Source organism: Diadema antillarum, unplaced genomic scaffold, assembly GCF_040938485.1.
Source record: "Diadema antillarum isolate AM-2024a unplaced genomic scaffold, OU_Dant_1.0 seq00001189_RagTag, whole genome shotgun sequence".
NCBI lineage: Eukaryota > Metazoa > Echinodermata > Echinoidea > Diadematoida > Diadematidae > Diadema > Diadema antillarum.
Genome location: NW_027271987.1, coordinates 1,158,570 through 1,179,990, shown reverse-complemented (window position 1 = coordinate 1,179,990; position 21,421 = coordinate 1,158,570). Strand labels below are relative to the sequence as shown.

Sequence of the window (21,421 nt, the reverse complement as noted above, 5' to 3'; positions counted from 1 at the left end):
AATGCATCACTTGAAAGAGCGCAAGTCAAGGTTTATCATGCCTCCGCCACGAAGTGGTGACGGAGGCATTATGTTTTCGGGTTGTCCGTCCGTCCGTATGTCTGTACGTCCGTCCGCTTTCGTTTACGCGATAACTTGAGTAATATTTACTGGAATTTTGCCAAACTTGGTCCAAGTATGAAGTATGATGGGGCAATTATTTGATTAGATTTTGGGTGAAATCGGCTAAAGGTCAAAGGTCAAAGGTCAAGGTCAAATCATGAAATTGTATCCGTTTACGCGATAACTCAAGACTGGATAGAGCAAATTTCACCAAACTTTGTTAGAGGATGATGTATGATGGGACAATTACTTGATTAGTTTTTCAGTGAAATCGGACAGAGGTCAAAGGTCAAAGATCAAGGTCAAATCCTAAAATTTATCTGTTTACGTGATAACTCAACACTTGAGGAAGCAGCTTTCACCAAACTTGGTCCAAGGATGATGTATGATGGGACAATTAGTTGAGTAGATTTTAGTGACATTGGCAAGAGGTCAAAGGTCAAAAGGTCAAGGTCAAATGCTACAAATGTTGCAATTTCCCCCATATCTATGCAATGCCCAAAGGTATTTTCTTGAAACTTGGTGTTGACATGTACTACTGCGTAAAGATTCTCCAGAGAGAGTTTCATGTCATAAGGTCAAAGGTTAGGTGAAAATGTTGCCATATCACTTTTCTCACAAATGGTTCAATGTATCTTTGTGGAACTTGGTACATATACATGTACTGACTGGCAGAGATTATCTAGGGAATATAGGGGTCATGGGTCAATAGTCAGGGGTCAAAGGTCAAGGTCAACTCCTCAAAATTTTACTATTTCCCTCATATACTAGTATATGCAATGCTTGCATTATTAGTTTCAAAACTTAATACATGCATTACCTAATGGATATTCTCTGGGAAATTTCCAACCAGAACGTCAAAGGTTAAGAGTCAAAGGCCAGGTTTCAATGCCCCCCCCCAAAAAAAAAAAAAAAAAAAAAAATCATTTTGTACTGTTATTACACTCTTTCTTCATACCCTGGAAATTACTCAATGCATAAACTTATAAAAAGGTCTGTCAGAATTCGAGTAAAAATTCTCAATTCCCCAAATGTGTATACCTGCACTCTTAGAAAATTAAAGCAAACCCAGTTCAAGACATTTCTGACAAACCTGTCATTTCAATATTTTGCCAGTTACGTGAAACTGTCATGGATCACACATTGTGAAGACATTGTACTATACGCCTATTGGGAGAATCATGCATTATGGCGGAGGCATCAGTCGCCATAGCGACATTTCTAGTTTTTAACCTTTTTTTTTTTTCCCAATAATATATGCCTCATCATTTCTGGATATACAGTCTTTGTTTTAGGTTGCTGTTAATTCTAAGACTAAGATGTGTCCATTTCTTTCTTTTCCTGATGTGCTCAGTTTCAGAGCCAACAAGTGCATTCCCCACCCCCCCCCCCCCAAGTCATGGTTCATAGAGACAGATAATTAAGTAAGTTTGCCAAATGTATCATTCAATGGAGCACAAGTCAATGTTTATTTTGAACATGCTTATTTCAGCCAAACACCCCATTACTTCCAAACAATAAGTCTTTGTTTTTTGTGGTTTTTTTTTTTTTTTTTTTTTTTTTGGGGGGGGGGTTCTTTTTTTTCGGGATGCACTGCAGAACTCATTATTCATGAGCTATATGATGATCAATTTGTATTGTGTTTCTTAACCTCCTGTACCAAATGATTGTGCGTGATCCTGGACCTAGACACTATTGCAAGGCTGCACACTGGTACTGGTCCGACAGTCCCTGACCAGTAAAAATCACTGTCGGACCAGTAACTTTTCAAGGAAGTTATCATTAAAAAATGGGGGGAAAACAAAAACAAAAACAACTAGGCACATACTGGATCAATGGACAGGTTGGACCAGTAGAAGAAATGGGTTAGTGTGCAGCCCTGACTACTGAGTACTCTGGTGATGTAAACTCAGCAACTGACCTGTTTTAAAATGATGATTGATTGATTTTTCAGACATTACCCAGAATGATTTATCTGGACCAGTTTTGCTTTGGTCTGATGGCAGAAACATAACTATGCTGCATGGTTGTATTGAATTGTATAGAGTGCACCTTTAAAAATATTGAAAAAGCATGGATGTTTCCAAAACGAAACTCAAGATGCACCTATTTGAAGAACAATACCAATGGTTATACATGTTATTCTCTGATTATTTGAACTTGCTAAATCATTCTATATGTTTGTTCTGATGTTTATTGTCAATGTTCATTCAGTGTTATTATCTGCAAAATGATTGCAAACTTTTTGTTATAAAAGTGTTCTAAAATATGTCCAATCATCATTAATCATTGGGTAATTCCACGGGGTTGGGACTGAAATTGTGACATACAAGTTGAAAATTCACGTTGGGTAAATTGAAATTTCCTTTTTCCCCCTGATTTGTTACTCCCATTCTTCAACATATTCCACTAGAAATCTGTTTATTACTTCGCACACTTTCAGTCAGCATGGGTTAACAGGTATGGCAAAATACCTATGTTACATGGACTTCATTTGTTGACATCCTTCATCATTTTGTGTTCTGAAATGATAGCAATGAACACATCCACGTTTTTTTCGTCCATAGCACATCAACATGTTATTTAACAGGCGCATGAGATCATTATTAGTAAGATTGTATGTTCTGATGTCAACTGCAAGCCACTTTTATTAACATGTTTTTTTCTACAAACCATTAACAATTTCAATCAAAGGTTTAACTTTTTCATCAAGAGTGACATAATGACAATATTCTTAAAAGCACCACAATTGAAGCAAGTGATTTGTATGGGTATTCAAGTGAAAACATGATTTTATTGTTATAATCAGGGGTTTTCAGACAACAACCTCGCCCACGGTGTACTACCTATGTTACACGGACAGTATGTCTTTGTAACATAGGTACACTACGACATATCAACTGATTTCCTTTATTGTGGTGTGAGATGTTAAAACCTACACATATAGACTTTATGTATGTTCCCACAAATAACACTATTGTAACAGTTCTTTGGAATTATATCTACTGCACACATGTGGAACAATACCTATGTTACACAGACTTCAATTCTTTGTAACTCTGATATGAAAGAAGGCAGACTTAATCAGAAGGAGAAGAAGAAAGTGAAGCTTTACACAATTTGACCTAATATACACTAACAACATCATCAACTAGTTGTCAACTAACTAAGAAAACTAGTAAAGAGAAATCAGACAAGTCTTCTTGTCTTCTCCATGTTCTTTGTTTGAAATTAATTTCTGCTCTTTTGTCCAATGTCCATTTAGCCCTCGATTTTTGTTTTTCTTCTGTCCATTTTCCCTCTGTGCAGTTTTCTTCTTGTCTAGTTTGTTACATTCGCTCTTCTTTGGTGTTGCTTTGTCGGCTTCCTCTCTGTTTGTGGAGTGCTGTGGATGTGTCCTTTTCACACTTTCATGTAGTTTAACACGTAGCGGTGGTAGAGGAGGAGCCATGGCAGATTCATCAACAAACTGAACAAAAGGTGTAAAGAGAAATATAATAAAAAAAATAAAAGAAAATTTTTGTCGGGGTTGACTATATATTCCTGTTGATGTATCTGTGTGTTTATGAATGGAATTAAATAATTTTAACAATTTTGCTTACATTTCTACCTCTTGGCATACCCATTAGCTAGAGTTCCATGTGTACCTCCCACCAAAATTGGAAAAAAAAATGGGTTATGCTTAAAATGATAATAATATAGCATGTAAAACATAGGAAAATATCATTTTCATACTCTATGCTAAAAACTTGTTTTCAGATGCAAGCTACACTGCAGGAAGGGCAGGTCGCTGCCCCCAGTGTCCTAGCTAAGGTTAGGGCTAGGGTCAGGGTTACGGTTACGGTTATGGGCCTTTCAATAGACTCCCAAAATAATACTAGGCCCTATTTTATATTCATCCCCCATCGAAATTGTCGCCCTCTTTTTGAATGATAGTGTACAGCAATAATAGTCCAATTTTGATTGGGGTTCATAATTTTATTGAAGCCTTTCCTACCCACTACCCACCCAAACTGAATAGGACACTGGCATTTTAGCTTTGAGACTTCACACGTGGGTGAACATGGAATGGAAATGGTGAATCCTTGTGAAATGTTAACAACTTCATCAGAGCATCTAACAGGTCAGTGAAATCTTGGATGGAAAACATTGACATTTTCAAAGTAAATCTGTTAAAGACAAAGAATTTCACAGCTCCTAGTTCCCTCAATATCACCAGCAAAATAAGGCAAACTCTATTTCTCTAGTTCAGATGCAGTCTGGACATCTACGTTTTCCAACTAGTATATAGTGACTAATACTAACTCTAGCACGTCTACCTTGGTAGATACCTAATGACAAAAGGGTCCAAAAATTCACCATAATCGGGAGGTAAAACAATTTTATATTGCAGTGAAGATACACTGATATACTTTTGTATGGTTTTCTAAGAGAGGAATATACATGTATGCTCCTTTTGCAGAGACCGGCATGGACGGAAAATTTGGCAATCAAAATTATGAACATGAACCTGTAACAAATATCTCAGTATGTGGGACTACAGTATCATCGTCCACAGTATTTTTGGCCAGTTCAGAGGTTTAGATGTTGTTTTTTTTTCCTCTAATAGAATTACAGAATATGACAAATGTTATTATTTTCGTAAAATAGCGTAAAAGCTTACCAATTGACATCAGAAACATTAAAACTCCTGTACCTACGTTACATGGACAACGGCAGAAAAACAGATCTTGCGCTGTCCAGGTAGGTGTATATTGGCTGTGAGTAGTTTTTCTGCCATTGGGGGAGGACTGCCAGTGACATGAATACAATTGCTGAAGTTAGTAGCTCTTCTTTTTATCGCGAGACGCATCTTTCCTTACCTACGTTACACGAAGAGGCCGGACATCGCACTGAAGTACAGTGATATGTTCCGTATTTTCTCATTTATTTGGAGGATTTTTATGCTAATTTTTGGATAAGAATACTCCTGAAATATAAATCTCATTATAGAAATAAAGTTTCTAATCATATTATGATTGGAAGTGTATGTAAAACCATGCTATACCTATGTTACAACAAAAATTGCCATGGACATCGTTTGTAACATAGGTATGAGGTTGCTTGAAGATGCTCTGGTGTTCTTATTTTGTTACAAATGTTTATGTGCCTTATAGCGTTTGTAGAAGTCACCTTGCCTCTCTTAATTATGATAGGCATAATGCTGAAAGGTTGTATATTCCTGTTTTACATTGCCATGAAAATGGCATATATTTATGTCACAACATAAACCACAAAAAACCATGGGACATCATTAGTGAAACAGTCATAGACAAAATACATTTGTACACAGGCTTGTTTTTTTTTTTCATCAAATAATTCTTCACACATTTCTCTCCAAGAATAACTGCAAACCAGGGACAATTATTTGATAAATTTTTCAGAATATGACTTTTATTCCCTACACAACATGAAAATCTAGAGAAGACCCAACCCCATGGAATGACCCCATTATCAATTCAGCTCTTAATGGTTTATTGCTTTTTATATAGAACTGAGTGCCCTTGTCATATGCCCTGGTTTCTATCGTACTGGGTAATGAAGTAATGAAAACAAGTATAAAGATTGGCAACAAAGTAATTTCAAAAACATGAAAAATGATGTCCTGAGATATACGGTCAATGTTTCCTGCAGGGTGAATTCAACAAAAGTCCCACTAGAATCACTTTATTTGAAGTGGGAGAATGTATTTTGAGACTAAGAACAAATCAGAGAATGGAGAGAAGAGTGACTGGGTCAGAAATGTTTGTTTGTTTCATTTCCATCTGAGAAGATGGCTGGATAGTCCATATCTAGCTACACTAAGCTGGTCTTCCATGGAGTCCAGTTGGATGTGAGGTGGAACCACTTCACCGGGTTTAACACCCTGCTCTTTACGATGAATGAATGAAGCGGGATCTTTTGCATGCATGAGTTGTGACTCTCTCATACACGGGACCTCCATTTTATGTCCTATCAGAGGGACAGAGTGTTTTGCCTCTTGCTAGAGGGGATGGCATGATTACACACAACATTGCTCAGTCCAGACTCGGGTTCAAACCCGGGCCTATAGGACTGTGAGGCAGACGCGCGCTATCAACTGAGCTAACCCACCGCCCTATCCTCCTCTGGCTGGCGTGGAGAGGATTTGTGAATTCCAACCACTCTCAAAATGGCCAGAGGAAGAAGACACATTTTTGCACTTTACGCAAAAGGAAAGTTTAACATTTTGGACAACTAGCGAGATTTAAAATGAAAAATGTATACAGTAAATCAAACATCAAATGCATACACACAATGTACAAGAATGTATTGAATCTCTGCATGCTGGTTTTGAGAGAATTCATTAGCAAGAAATGTGATGTTCTGATTGTGGTTGATCACAAAATATTTTTGTTTTTTATGCAAGCTAGTTTTGCATATATTATACCAATATTAGTAAGCTTCATATGGGCTGATATAAAGATGAATGATCTGTCTTTAAGCTGTTGACAGCATGCTTCCCTAATTAAGTCTGTAACTTTTACACCACTAAGTAATAACATTGTTCTAGAGTTCCACAAAGGATTGTGGGTACTAAGAGTGAGTGGCTACCATCTTGGCTGCAACTCTTACTTTTTGTACTTTATTAAGTTGCCTTTGGTCAATGGAGAGAGAGAGAAAGAAGAGGAGGGAGCCAGGGAGAGAGGGGGAGAGAGGGGGAGAGACAGGGAGAGAAGTTTGCACCACAGTCTTATTGATGGTGGCATGTAGAAGTAGTAGCAAAGAAAAAAGTAAGGTCCTGTAGAAATGGTCACAGGAGTTGATTCATGTTATATGTCCAGTCACTCACGAGGGATTTGCCTCACTCTGGCGAGTGGCCTTCAGTGAGCAAATGGGGTGTAATTAGTCAACAAATTGTAGCTCGTTCACTTCACAGATAAACTGTTCTTACGAGCAGTTGAGAAATTGTAGCACAAAGGGGGAAAAAAACACTCTACATTACTATAGTATGAAAGGAGCGTTTGCTGCCCAGTCTTCCATTACGTTTAGTGTAGTGGTTATCATTTTGTATGAAGTTATTGTTGACTCATATACTGCAGTGGGATTTGTCTGGCATACTAAAAAGCTAAAACTGATGAACAACAAAAATTTCTGTGATAATTTCAGGCATGAGCAATGCTGTAAATATTCTATGTAAGAATAAATCAGATCTATAGGCAAGTTGTTTCCCCACTATAGAAAGGGAGAGGATGATTTCTGTATTGTATTTCTGTGATTATTTATGCACTGATTTCTGGAACTGCTTAAATAGTATCCTTAGCATATGATTTTTTTTTTTTTTTTGCATGAGGTATATATAGATATTTTGATTTTGGTCATTTTTCAGTCACAAAAATTACAGGTAGTTGATGTAGGAGTATCAATCGTACTCTTAAGGTGATGAAAATGTAAAGGGGTGGGTTGGTCGGGGGTTATGGTGACCTTGTATTTCATGTTTGGAAAAATAAGTTGTATTATTAAGAATTGTATATATACTGTAGGAAGTACAATAATCATTCCGCTTGCACATTATACTCGTATCAAAGGTTTGCTAGTTGAGAAGCATACATTGTAGATGGGAGAGTATTTGTACAGATACTATAAAGTAAAAAAATAGAGTGTATTGTATTACAATGTATGCTTGTACAACAGTTATGGATGGTGTCAAATAAGTATGGTTTGAATTTTGCATTAGTTTACTCAAGCTGTTGCTATTTCACTCTTTTCCTAGTCTTTACCCTCTGTTGTTCCTTATCTTGTTTGATGTTGCCTCCCTATTCATTTTTATCCTTCACAGGCTGACCCATTATCACTTTTCAAAGGGGGGGAGGCACTTTATACTTTTGGTGCCACTTCAGGGTTTCATCAGCTAACATGCAAAAAAAAAAAAAAAAAAATTCTTCAGCCACTAAAAGAAAGGGCCTTACTCCGCTCACACTTCAAAGATTCATTCCCCCCCCCCCCCTAGTGCCACTTTAGGGGGGGGGGGCAAAATGGTGACACCCTATGTATTTCTGTGCACGGTGCAAAAAGGAAATGAAAACATAATGCCTCCGGCACCACTTCATGGCGGAGGCATAAAAATAAGCGGGGGCAGTTCCCCCCTCCCCCCAGTTTCGCTGTGCCTGCTTATAATCCTTGGGATCATCACTGACCCACCTCTGCCTTTTGTCTGTTCACCCCATGCTTTAAAGGGATGATGTAGTATTGGTGGAGATTGGAAATCAGGATTGGGCTTTTAACTTTTTGTGACATACCAAAAACCTCGTATGAAATAGTATAGAACATACCATTCTAAGAGGACTTCAAAGTAAATTTGACGGAAGTCAGTTTTGGAATGGCTGCAAAATCCAAAAACAAAGTAAACAAAGCTATCGTAATAAAAGCTGGGTCCCGCCTTTTATTAGGATCACCCTTTTTGGATATCTCAGCCATTTCAAAACCAATTTTCATCAAATAAACGTTGAATTCCTCTTGAAATCACATGCTCTTTCATCTTTTACAAGAAGTTTCTCATCATCTCACTGAAAAATGACAGAAACCTGAAGTTCGGTCTCAACCAAAACTATACGATCCCTGTAATCCCCATCCCTTACCTGTTGGGTTCCCTGCCCTTGACCTCTGACCCACCCCTTTTGTTATATTTGTTCAATGTTCTCAGCCCTCCCCTGACTGTGCTTGTGTGTAGTCCTTCTTAGTGGTTGCTTTTTCTACTTGTTTGTTATTTTGTCTCTGATGAAGATTTTGCTGGGATTGAAAGCTCAGGCCCCCTTTGACTCTAGTTTAAATTTGCTGTATGACACAAGCCGAGATAAAGGAATTTAATCAATCGGATACAGATGAATATGAAAACAGTTTTGTTGCATCTTGATTCAGACACATACAAGGATTCAAACATTTGCAAATCTTGTTTAATTGAAATAAATTATGTAATTAAGGCAATACTACTAAAAAAGAGGAAGTTCTACTTAGTGAGTAAACCAATTCTCTAAATTATGGATTATTTTACAAATTTTCAACTAGATTGAATGTGTTCAGCTGTGATAAACTATATACTTGAAGTCATATCAGTAAATTGTATGACAGTCTGATAATTATATTGTGTGGTTCAGTATACTATGTGTAATTACTGCTTTTGTTCTTGTGCTTCTCCACTTTACAAGTTTTTCTCTTTTCTTTTATTTGGATCGATTCAGTGAGACTAAAATTAAAAGTTCCTCAAACTGAAGTCTCCATACATCTTTATTTGGTGTGAACCCTGTGGGCCTCAAATGTCCATATTCTGTGAAGTTTCTCAACTTCACAACATTCATGAAGAGACTTTTAACCATCAAATGCTTTTTGTTCTTGTATATCTAGTGAGATCTGTGATAGGCATGTAGTACTGTTAGATGCTGCTAGTCCCTTCCTCTCTCATATCAATCTGATCTGTAACAAAACAAACTCAGTGCTACTTTCTTCTTTACATTCCTGATGTCAACATAACAACATAAATTTGCATTTTATCTAGTCCAACTTTGAATCAAATTTTTAATGGATTTTATGTTCTTGGCTCTTCTGTGTCACTTTTCATATCATTTAGCACGGTTAGTTTACAGTACTGCAGATCAGTTTCATTTTCTACTGAGTCAAATATGGCTGTTCATCAAAGTTTGATAAAAAGTTGTGTAATTGAACTGCTACAAACTAAAGTCCAGTGAGCAGATGTTCATGAATAATTTGTACACATTTTACACTCATACACACACACACACACAGATGATACAACAATTGAAATTGATAGTTTAATGGGGTTTTTAATCAGTACATTTTGTATATTTTAGACATACTTTTTTGTGAATTACTGTACCAATTTCTTTTGCCAGGGGACGGTGATTTTCTATAATTCATCAGACAATACACACTCTTAAATTGAATCTTGAATCTTGAATAAATTCACACTACTTCTCAAGAAATAATGGACAGAAACTCCAGCATTAAATTGTTCATCTTTGGAACTATGTCACAACAATATCAATCAAAGCATGACTACCAATGACTCATATTTTCAAAAACTACCAGCCTCTTACTAAAACATGTCAAACATTTATGACAATATCTGATTCCAAAGAAAGCAATTCATGAATTTCTCCCAACAATTATAAAGCAATACACTTTCCCTATTCCATCTATGTAAACTTCTGCCTTTTGATCTCAATTTCTACTAGGGATACGGTGTATTGGAATAACAAGAGACCCGGGGGTCACGCGCTCAATTGAGTATTGCAATTTCACCTTCCATGCATTCTTGCACACTCTTACCTGAGAACATTGGAAACTTAGGTCTGCATATGGATCCCCCCCCCCCCAACTCCAGGGTGTTGGGGGGGGGGGGGGGGGTGGGGGCAGGCAGCCCTGGATCTGCGATGAACAAACTTGGAACTGAAGTCATCAATGTACAAACTCATGGTATTAACTTTGCTTTATCATTTCTGATTTTAGAGTAGAAGATTTTAAAGGGATCGTATAGTTTTGATTGAGACCTAATTTCAGGTTTTTAACATTTTTTTGAGATAATGAGAAACCTCTTAATGAAATATGAAAGAGCATGTAATTCTATGAGGAATTCAATGTTTATTTGATAAAAATTGTCGTTGAAATGGCTGAGATATCCAAAAAAGAGCGATTCTAATAAAGTGTGGGACCCACACTTTATTATGATCGCTTTGTTTTGCTTTGTTTTTGGATGTTTCAGACATTCCAAACCCGATTTTCATCAAATAAAACTTTGAATTCCTCTTAAAATGGTATGCTCTGTACTATTTCATAAGTGTTTTTTGGTATCTCGCAAAACTTTAAAAGCCCAATTCTCATCTCCACCAATACTGTACCATCCCTTTAAATATTCCTTAATGTGGGGAGGGGGGGTGGGGGTGGGCCCCCTAGGGGCCCCCCAAGAGGGACATGGTGCCCATTTGAAGGAATTGAGATTCTATTCCCCTAGGGATGTTACCTGCCAAGTTTGGTCAAAATTCATCCTGAGGCTTTCCAGAAGAAGATGAACATGTACAATTCAGGCTCCATTACCACTGTAGGACTTCTCCCCATCCCCTCTCCTGGGTCCCAAGAGGGGGGGGGGGGGGGGGGGGGGGCACCCCTGATTCCGCCAACCCCATGAACAAACTTGAAACTGCAGTCTTCAATGTAATAACTCATAGTATTATCTAAGCCCTATCACTTCTGGTTCTAGAGGTTTTTAAAGATTCCTTAATTTTAGGGGGTTTGGGCCCCCTGGGGGCCCCCCAGGTGGGCCATGGTGCCCATTTGAACAAATTGAGATCCTATCCCCCCAGGGATGCTACCTGCCAAGTTTGGTGAAAATCAGATATGGCAATCTCAAAGTGAAGATGAAAATGTACAATTTAGGCCCCATTAGGACTCCTCCCCACCCCCCTCCCCTGGGTCCCAAGGGGGGCACCCCTGATTCCCCCATGAACAAACTTGAAACTACAGTCATCAATGTACTTGCTCATAGTATCAACTAAGCCCTATCACTTCTGGTTCTAGAAAAGAAGATTTTTAAAGATTCCTTAATTTTAGGGTGTTTGGGCCCCCCTGGGGCCCCCCAAGGTGGGCCATGGTGCCCATTTGAACAAATTGAGATCCTATCCCCCTAGGGATGCTACCTGCCAAGTTTGGTGAAAATCAGTAATGGGGTTCTCAAGAAGAAGATGAAAATGTAAAAAGTTTACGCACGACGGACGACGCACGGCGGACGTCGGACGAAGAGCGATCGCAATAGCTCACTTGAGCCTTTGGCTCAGGTGAGCTAAAAAAGGAATTGTAAGTATCCCTCTCGAAATTCAATATCATGTTCACACTCAGATAAACCTTTAATCTTACCTTGAATTGATGATTGAAGTCCAGGATCAAAAGCTCTGCACCTTTGGCCATGAGGAAGAGTTCCCTATCTCCAAACTGTTGAAATGGATCAGGTTTCTTTCTGTAGTACAGCAGATATGCATCCATCTCATCTGCACCGTATGACATCTGGAAATATCAAACAGACAAAAGCTATCATTTGAGTCCTGTTTGCTAGAAACACAATACCTTAAAGGGATAGTACAGTATTGGTGGAGATGAGAATTGGGCTTTTAACTTTTTGCGAGATACCAAGAAAACACTTACGAAATAGTACAGAGCATACCATTTTAAGAAGAATTCAAAGTTTATTTGATGAAAATCGGGTTTGGAATGACTGGTACATCCAAAAACAAAGTAAAACAAAGCGATCGTAACAAAGTGTGGGTCCCACACTTATTAGAATTGCTCTGTTTTGGATATCTCAGCCATTTCAAAACCAGTTTTCATCAAATAAATGCTGAATTCCTCATGGAATTACGTGCTCTTTCATATTTCATAAGAGGTTTCTCATTATCTCACCAACAAATGTTAGAAACCTGAAATTAGGTCTCAACCAAATCTATACGATCCCTTTAACGACACTGTACTTTTTTTTTCTAAATTATGATGTGCAAACTACTTCAGCAGTAAACTAACTCTCAGGCCATGAGAGAGATCTATATTCCTGAAAACCTTTATCAGATGCTAAGATTGAAGGTAAAAATTACCCCAGGATATTATTAGTTAAAAACCCAACACAATACAAACATTTAAACACATACAAATTGGCAAACATTACAAACAAAGTCTGACAAAAAAGACCCCCCCCCCCCAAAAAAAAGCTAACAAAGTACACAAATCATGCATTAATACAGGACTAAAATGGGAAGAGAGGAAATTATGATCCTGATTAAGGACAGTATCTATGCAGTTTTTTTTTTCTAGTACGGTCACTACTTTTAATTTGCAAACAAGCTCATGATCATGCTTGTGGAAGCCACCCTCAACCTAGCAACTAATCAAACTATCCAATCCACTCTGCATTTATAGGTAGGTACATTGTACCAGTTGTTGAAGTCAAGTTTCTCAAAATAAATAATATGATACAAATGTTGCAATCATTGTACATACATTTTTGAAGGTGTGCCATTTCAAAATTCAATGTTTTGAAATAAAGATTGACATGTACACAGGGATCTTAAACAAGTCAACATGGTGTAGGTTCATCGACATGGGTCTTAATTTAGTTTAATAATTTTAATACAGGGTTGACTACTGAAACTTGTCAGAGATACACAATGTACTTAGCCATGTTATCTGCGTCTCACCATAATCTATATCTACATACTTTTGTACAATATGAAGCAGCAGGCCTGTGATCCTCAAATCCCACTCATGTTCAGTTTCTATTCTATCAAGTTTTGCAGAGATGACAATGGCTTTGTACTTTCTCCATGCATCACAGACATTTGACTTGTTAATGATATCGAGAATGAAACTCCACTTGAGCTGACTGCAATTATTCTAAGGGTAACATCAAGCAGAGAACAGCACAAGTAGTCAGCAGTACATGATGTATCATAACACGATTCGTATGTAAGTAAATTAGATACTGAATAAAAAAGTAAGGAATTTTGGTTAAATTGAACTTGCTTTTACACATTAATACTGAGCCATAACACAAAAATCTCACAAATATCATGCTTTGGTCATTCCTCTAGCAGCAACAAACCGTCCCCCCTCATAACTCATTGCTGTGAAGTTCCCACAAATCTACACAAATTTATTGCAATGAGCATAACCTATTCTTCCTACTTTGAGGATAAAACTTTGCAATTTATTAGCTTGCAATTAATATTATATATTCCTCCTAATTTGACAATAAAAAGTTCTTTACAACCATACCATGAAAGCAGCTTCCATAATTTGGCAGTTGATTTTGTTTTTGTTTTGTTTTGTTTTGTTTGTTTGTTTGTTTTTGGGGTGGTGGGGATAATTGAATAGCAATAGCATTAAAAACAGAAATCATTACGTGTACCATGTACTTTTGAGATACTTTAGTGGAGCACAAATTTCCACTTTGGAAATTTCCACGTTGAGAAGAACTATGTTTACTGTATTTAGAATTTTTATTTTTTTTATTTCAAAAATCACTCATCTCATTCTCACCTCATGCATTGCTACAATCTCCACCATCATGGACAGAAGGAGACAGAAGAAACGGATAAAGCTGGCTTTTCCAGAGCAACTGAGAAATTTGTCTCTTCGTTCCGCCATCTTGCCGAGAGTAGCAGTAGCTAGTAGTGCCTTGATCTGGTTTGCAATGTACAAAGAAACTTACTTCTATAACAAAGTGAAGTTAGAGGTTCAAAATTAACCTTTGGAATACATTTCATACACATAGGCCTACAACATAACTACACGCAGCGCTGTCGCGAAGTGCGCAGCACAGTGTCTGGTCAGGCTAGCCTACAACATAGACTTCTAACATCTAGATTTTGTTTCTCTTTTTTTTTTAAACACAGCACCTTTAACAAGACTTGACCTTGTTCAACAAGGCTTGTTGTACCGGTACATGGTGTAGAAGTAGAACATATATGTTTCTTGATATGTTACTGTTAGCCCGACCAGACGCTGTGCGAAGCACTGTAGCGACTGTGGACTGGGCTGTGTATAGTTATATTGATAAGCAACATCGTGTGAAATTCCCAACACGACCACGTTTCATTGAAAGTCTCTTTCATGCACAAGCTGATAAAACAAATGAACCCTGAAGGCTTGAACCTTGCTAGACAGAAAGATCTGGGGTGGTATTCTGAGACTGTTTTATCTCTGTTGTAAGTCTGTTGTAACAAATCGGTATTCTGAACACCGTTTTATCTCTGTTGTAACTTCTGTTGTAACTTCTGTTGTAACTTGTGTTTTATCTTGCGCACTCTTTGCCTGCGCATACCATTGTCTTAGGGTATGCGCACGCGCGTAACAGTGGGCGCAAACCCGAACACCCATTAGATTACACGGTATTCTGAAAACTGTTTTATCTTCTGTTGTAAGTCATGCCCCATGCAAATTTATGCTTCTGAGATAAAACAGGGTGGAAGGTGTTTTAACTCCGTTGTAACTTTCGCTCTAACTTATGTTAGATAGTGAGATAATTCATTAACTCAATATTGTGGTATGCGAGTTCAAAATAAAAAAGATATACGAAAAATTAAAACAATTTATGTACAGAAAGGCAAAAGATAGCAGTTTGACAAAATGTAAACTCATTCTATACAATGCAAAATTTGAAAACAGTAACATTGCAGGTACATACGTGTAACATAATTATGCACATAGATGAAAACACAAACACATGAACAGAAAGGTTACCGGTACCGTCGGCAGTTTGTTTTAAGCAATATTCATTTCAAAAATATCTTTCAAAATATCAAACAATTTTTTATATGATTTCACTACTTTCACCAACAAGAAATCATTATCAGTACCTTTGGGTGTTTCAAAAAATATTTATTGCTAGGGATAAAGTATTAGAAGTCTAAGGTTCCATGATGGAACTTGACGTGATATTGATCTCCAAGAGATATCTTTTGAAGATAGTGACAATAATAATAATAATAATAATGATAATAACATGGCATTGCAAGGGCATAACTTAATTTAGAAGCGTCAAGTTCCCCACAAACCATGAAATTTGGGTTCCTCTTATGAACGCCAGATATGTTCTTATTTTTTAAACAAAATTTCAAATAAAAAGACTCAATCTGAGATAGCTTTGCGAATCCTCTACCGCACCAACTATACGTAAAAACCGGTAAGAAGGCATAATGATCAAGCTTCTGTTGTAACTTTATTTTATCTCTGGCTCTCTTTACCTGCGCATGCCATTGTCCTATTTGTGCGCCCGCCAGAGAATGAGCGCTTGTTAAAACGTGCAGAGTTAAGCAAGGCGCATTTGCCCAAGGGAGCAATCTTATTGGTTGAAATGTCTTAGATGCTACTTCTAACAATATTTCCTATTGGATATGATTATTGCGATGGGCGCGGTTATCATTACTTACAACACCGTTAAAACAGTTTTCAGAATACCGATTTACAACTGTTTTAGCGGTGTTGTAACTCACAGACTTACAACACAAGTTACAACACAAGTTACAACACTCCAACAGAGATAAAACGGTGTTCAGAATACCACCCCTGTCTGTCCGGTGGAGTCTTTTATTTATTTATTTTTTTTTGACGTTATCGCTCTCCTCCGTATAGGAGGGGATCCGTGAAGCCAGACGCAGTCTCCGTGGAACATTTTCCCGACGACCAGATACGGACCGATCTTTCGGTCAAGAACCTTGCATAGTGAAGTAAACCTTGAAAGTGATAATCCCTTTCACTATTTTTAATATTTCACTTGCTCCTTGGAGGCTTGGACTTGGTTCTCAACTACAGTAGTACTACTCCTACTTACAACTTTAAAGATCTAACGCTAGACTATAGCACAAATACCTCCTTTTGCTTTGGCTGGTATAAAGTTTTGGCTACGCAAACACAAACAACACACGCAGGTAGGTGAACACGACTTGAAGAGTTTCCCCAGCTCGCTCAGCTCAGCTCAGCCATCTCAGCACTCACCTTCTTGTGCCGATCATGGACCTGCCATGTGCCGACCCAAATATGCAGCCGACGCAAAACCTTGTCGGCTGGAAATAAAATGAACGTTCCAGATTGAGCTTGCCGTCTTGTGGAGTCTGAGCTAACACACTTAGGTCCGAGGCGAAAAGACCACCGGTAACGTCGAATGAAGATTGTGATGATGCGATCGCGATCGTAGGAAGCTAGATCATGGACATTTTGGTATTGGAAAAGCGGTTCATGAGTTCTATTATACTGTCGTGATCCTTGTAATCGAGATGACGCTAATTAATGACCCGTTCGTATTCGAATTCCGAGGAGGTGGAAGAGAGATCTGGTAGCGCCGCCCGAAATATGTGTGTGGCTTATATGTGTGTGTGTGTGTGGCTATCTAGCTTACCCAAAATCTTCTCACCTGATGGCCAGGGCAGGCATCCGGCAGGGCCTAGGGAGAGGAAAACAAACAAGCTAGCGATAGTAGTCTGATTCACAGCCTCTAGTGAGTTAAAAGTGGGAGGTCATAAAAATTGAATACGATACACTTATAACGAGTGCAGTCATGTGTACTGCAAAGGTAAACTACACCCCTACGGAAATGTACATTTGTTTGTTTTTTAAAATCATCTTTCAATTCATTGACCAAATAGCTGAACCTGACATAAAAAACACAATGCGATAAACAAATCTAAACTTGTAGGCAAAGAGAATTAAAAAAACAACAACAACAACAAACAAACAAACAAACAAACAAACAAACAAAGAAAGAAAGAAAGAAACAAACAAACAAACAAACAAACAAACAATTGTAAAACTAACAAAACCAATTACGTGTCTATCCCCAGTCTTCGGACAAGACAGCTGCTCACATCCGAAATAATTTTGGCGTGCTTTCCCCCGGTAATATAATAGCAGACTTGCCAAATTAAACAACCTCAGGGGAAACAAAATACATATGCACCATATGCCCTTGATGAACTGCAGTGAGATTAATGAGTTTTGCCAAGTGTGCATTTTTTTTCATTGGTTCCTGTTGCATAAAACTAGATGCAATCAAACATACATATAGTCAGGTATCTTGTCAGCCAATCAGAAATGAGTATACAAAGACTTCTCTGTTTGATTTTCTGACAAATTATGCTTTATCTCAACTCTTATGCAAAAAGGCCTTGGGTCGAGCTGAGGGACATAGAGGACATAGGTGAGCAAAACGGGTCACCCTGACCCAATTCATGACTCTGAATGGGGTCGTATCTGACCCCATACCTTGTCATTTCTGACCCAAATGTTTTAAGAGTGAAGACTGAATGAATAAACAAAATAAGCAAGCAAGCAGTATATATATATATATATATATATATATATATATATATATATGTATATATTGATAGATAGATAAATAGATAAATAAATAAATTGTTTTAAAAAATCAAAGCAATGGGAAATTTCTTCAATATGGAAAAGATTTTACATACAAACTTAGTTCATCTCACCATTTACAGAAACCTACAATTCATATTGATTATTTGAGCTGTTTCAGCTATATAGATTTCACAATTTCTTACTTCCTAATTTTTATCTCTGATCAACTTTTTTCCCTGAATGGTCCGGAATATTCAGACCATTGAATGTTTTGGTGAATATTTGTGAAATGGTAACTCCCCTGCCGAGATATATTTCGGATGCAGCCCAATACACCACTGTAACTGTGTATACTAGTAGTCTGTTCAAATTATTAGTACATGTATAACCGATCAACATCATTTTTATTTGAAGGGTCTGATTATCACATCTAAGTGCTGAAAGGCTGCATGCAAGCCGCGCCCACGTCCTCCGACGGCACCCACATCTTCGGAGAATACAAACGTGGTCACATGACTTTTGAAATGATCACCTGATTGTTTCGTTGCCCGTGGGTAACTTTGACGAATATTGACACTTACTGAATTTCCCGTAGCGTAAAGGAAAACGTAAAAACAAGGCTTGCTTGCTAAAGCTTTCTGCACTGTCATCGACATCGTCTTGGTCGAGTAAAATCAAGGGGCTAGTACTTAGTAGTAATTTTACACTCGTTAGCGCCCAGCGTAAATCGAAAGTGCGCTCCCTCTTTTCCACGCCACGCGACGACGCGACGAGGACGCCGGGCCGCCGGTTAGCAAGTGGTTAGACGGTAAGCACAGAACCTCCAGGGCTCCAGCCACCTCGCTGTATACTGCCTCTTGAAGATACTGTTTACCATTGGGAGAGCTAGAGCTCGAGCAGTGATTTAAAAAACTGTTAGAGATACACATGTAGCACATTTGGTACATATGTGTAAAACTAGGTCAGCTGTATCACAGAACATCCTGGGGGGGGGGGGGGGGGGGCTACAACTTACAAAATTAAAAAAAAAAAGAAAAAGAAGAAGAAAAAAAAAAGAATGCAGCAAAGCCTAAAATATCAAGGTTAAAGGACAAGTTCACCTTCATAAACATAAGGATTGAGAGAATGTAGCAATTAGTAGAACACATCATTGAAAGTTTGAGGAAAATCAGACAATCCGTTCAAAAGTTATGAATTTTTGAAGTTTTTGTGCAGTAACCGCTGGATGAGAAGACTACTGCAGTGTATGAATAACTTAGATGTCACATATGCGTACAACAATATAAGGAAAATATAAAGAGAATTTCACAAAATTCCATCTTTTGAAAAAAGTACACATTCCCCTGACTCGTTACCGACAAATGTTATTGGTAATATTATTCCCCCTGCCTTTAGAAAGAGGCAAGTCAAGTGCTCTTTATGCGAAAAAAGTGAAAATAAGTTGAATTTTCTTTTACATTTTTTTATACTGTTGTACGCATATGACTCACAAGCTGTAGTAGTCTCCTCATCCAGCGGTTCCAACACAAAAATTTTAAAAATTCATAACTTTTGCATCGATTGTCCAATTTTCCTCAAACTTTCACTGATGTGTTCTACTAATATTGTTGCATTCTCTCAATCCTTATGTTTATGAAGGTGAACTTGTCCTTTAAGGAGATGTCACTATTTTTCTCAATAAACCATAAAAGGCATAAGGTATTTTACTAAGTTTACATCTCTATTATAATTCTTAGATAGTTTAGTCTAGAAACATTTTATGCTAACAAGCTCTAATAGTAGGGCAGATATTAACCCCGGGACGCTCCGTGTACCTGTACACAGTTACACACTGTGGGAGCACTGCGTGTTGGGGCTGGTCGCAGTTAGGCAGATATGTAACAAAAAATGGTTCAAATGCTCACATCCGGCGGAAAATGTGAAATTTTGCAAGTAGGGGTATTTTGGGGCGCTGATTTCAAAAATTGCCGGATCCAAGAGATCTGACCACGGGGTCAGCCGCCATTTTGAATTCCAATATGGCCGCCATCACAAAACATTTAAAGTTCCCTATCTTCAGTTCTAAAAGACCTGTGACGCCAAGATTTGGTACGCAAGAGCATTATAACATGCTGAATTTGATGACAGATTAATTTGAAGTGCCTGACAAACATAGAATGGCCGCCATTTTGAATTCCAAGATGGTCGCCTCGACGAAACGGTCAAATTCCCTTTCTCAAATTCTAAGTGATGACTGACACGGAAATTAGCTGCAAACAGGTATTTTTACATGCTGAGTAAAAAAATGGAATGATATGATGTGTCTGACAAACGCAATGCCCGCTATTTTAAATTCCAATATGGTTGCCAAAACAAACATCATGACTAACATTCACAAGCATGCCAAAAAGTGCAGCAATAATAAAGCATAAGGCACATTTCCCTGACGTCACAATGTTAATACAATAGCGCGCACTCAATCACTTACAAATGTGCGCTCAATCAGGTAGCCTAATTTACAAACCCGAGATAGAAATTTTCCGCACTCCAACATGGCAACTTTGTAGGAAAATTCAAATTGGCTACCGCGCAGCTAATAATCAGACATATCAAATAAGTCTGTTATTGAAGTGGTCATATCACCATGCTTTTATATATCGAATTTTAATGGCCTATTTTATTCAGAACTGAAGATAGGGATCTTTGACGGCGGTCATATTGGAATTAAAAATGGCGGCCGACCCCGTTGTCAGACCTCTTGGATCCGGCAATTTTTGAAATCGGCGCCTCAAAATACCCCTACAGTAATATGCAAAATTTCATATTTTCCGCCGGATGTGAGCATCTTTTTCACATATCTGCCCCACTATAAGGAGTATATACATGTAGTATTGTTCACATTTTTGTATATTTAACAATACTCCTAATTCAAAATTTTACATTGGTTGTTTCTATCTTGACTCACATTTTAGAATTATTTTGAAGCACTAAAGCTGGGTTTTTTGTTTCATCTGCATAATGACTTTGATGGTGAGGCCGTACTTTGTACATTACATGCGCCTTGTCATCACATACTTTCAATATCTATTCAACAGCAGTAGGCTACAAGTGCACATGTCATGAGTAGTACCACAGTTGTTTTAGCTCAGTATGTCAAGTTTACAATACATTAATGGACTATACTAATCTGAACTGACTATCTTTTCAGGATATAATTTTGATAAGTAAATATTTGTGTTTTTGCATTCTTCTTTCCCATCACTTGCATTCTCCACATTTCTCTTTAAAAAAAAAATCACATGTCTTTGAAGAATTTAAATGTAAAATGAATCTTGGATTAAAAAATTTCATTTATTTATTCATTTATTTATCTATTCATTTTTTTTTTTACTGTCTCTACAGGTTTGAATAACTGAGGATCATCTGGAAAAAC

At 37.7% G+C, this 21,421-nt stretch overlaps 1 long non-coding RNA gene across 1 annotated transcript; it reads right to left on the bottom strand.

Annotated features, from left to right (window-relative positions):
* Nucleotides 1–12,044: 12,044 nt before the first annotated feature.
* On the bottom strand, nucleotides 12,045–17,024 carry LOC139744571 (uncharacterized). Its single transcript, XR_011711836.1, has 3 exons — nucleotides 16,651–17,024; nucleotides 14,194–14,337; nucleotides 12,045–12,171 (listed from the first exon to the last, which is right to left on the bottom strand). It is a non-coding gene; the product is annotated as an uncharacterized lncRNA (long non-coding RNA).
* Between the last annotated feature and the right edge of the window lie 4,397 nt (nucleotides 17,025–21,421).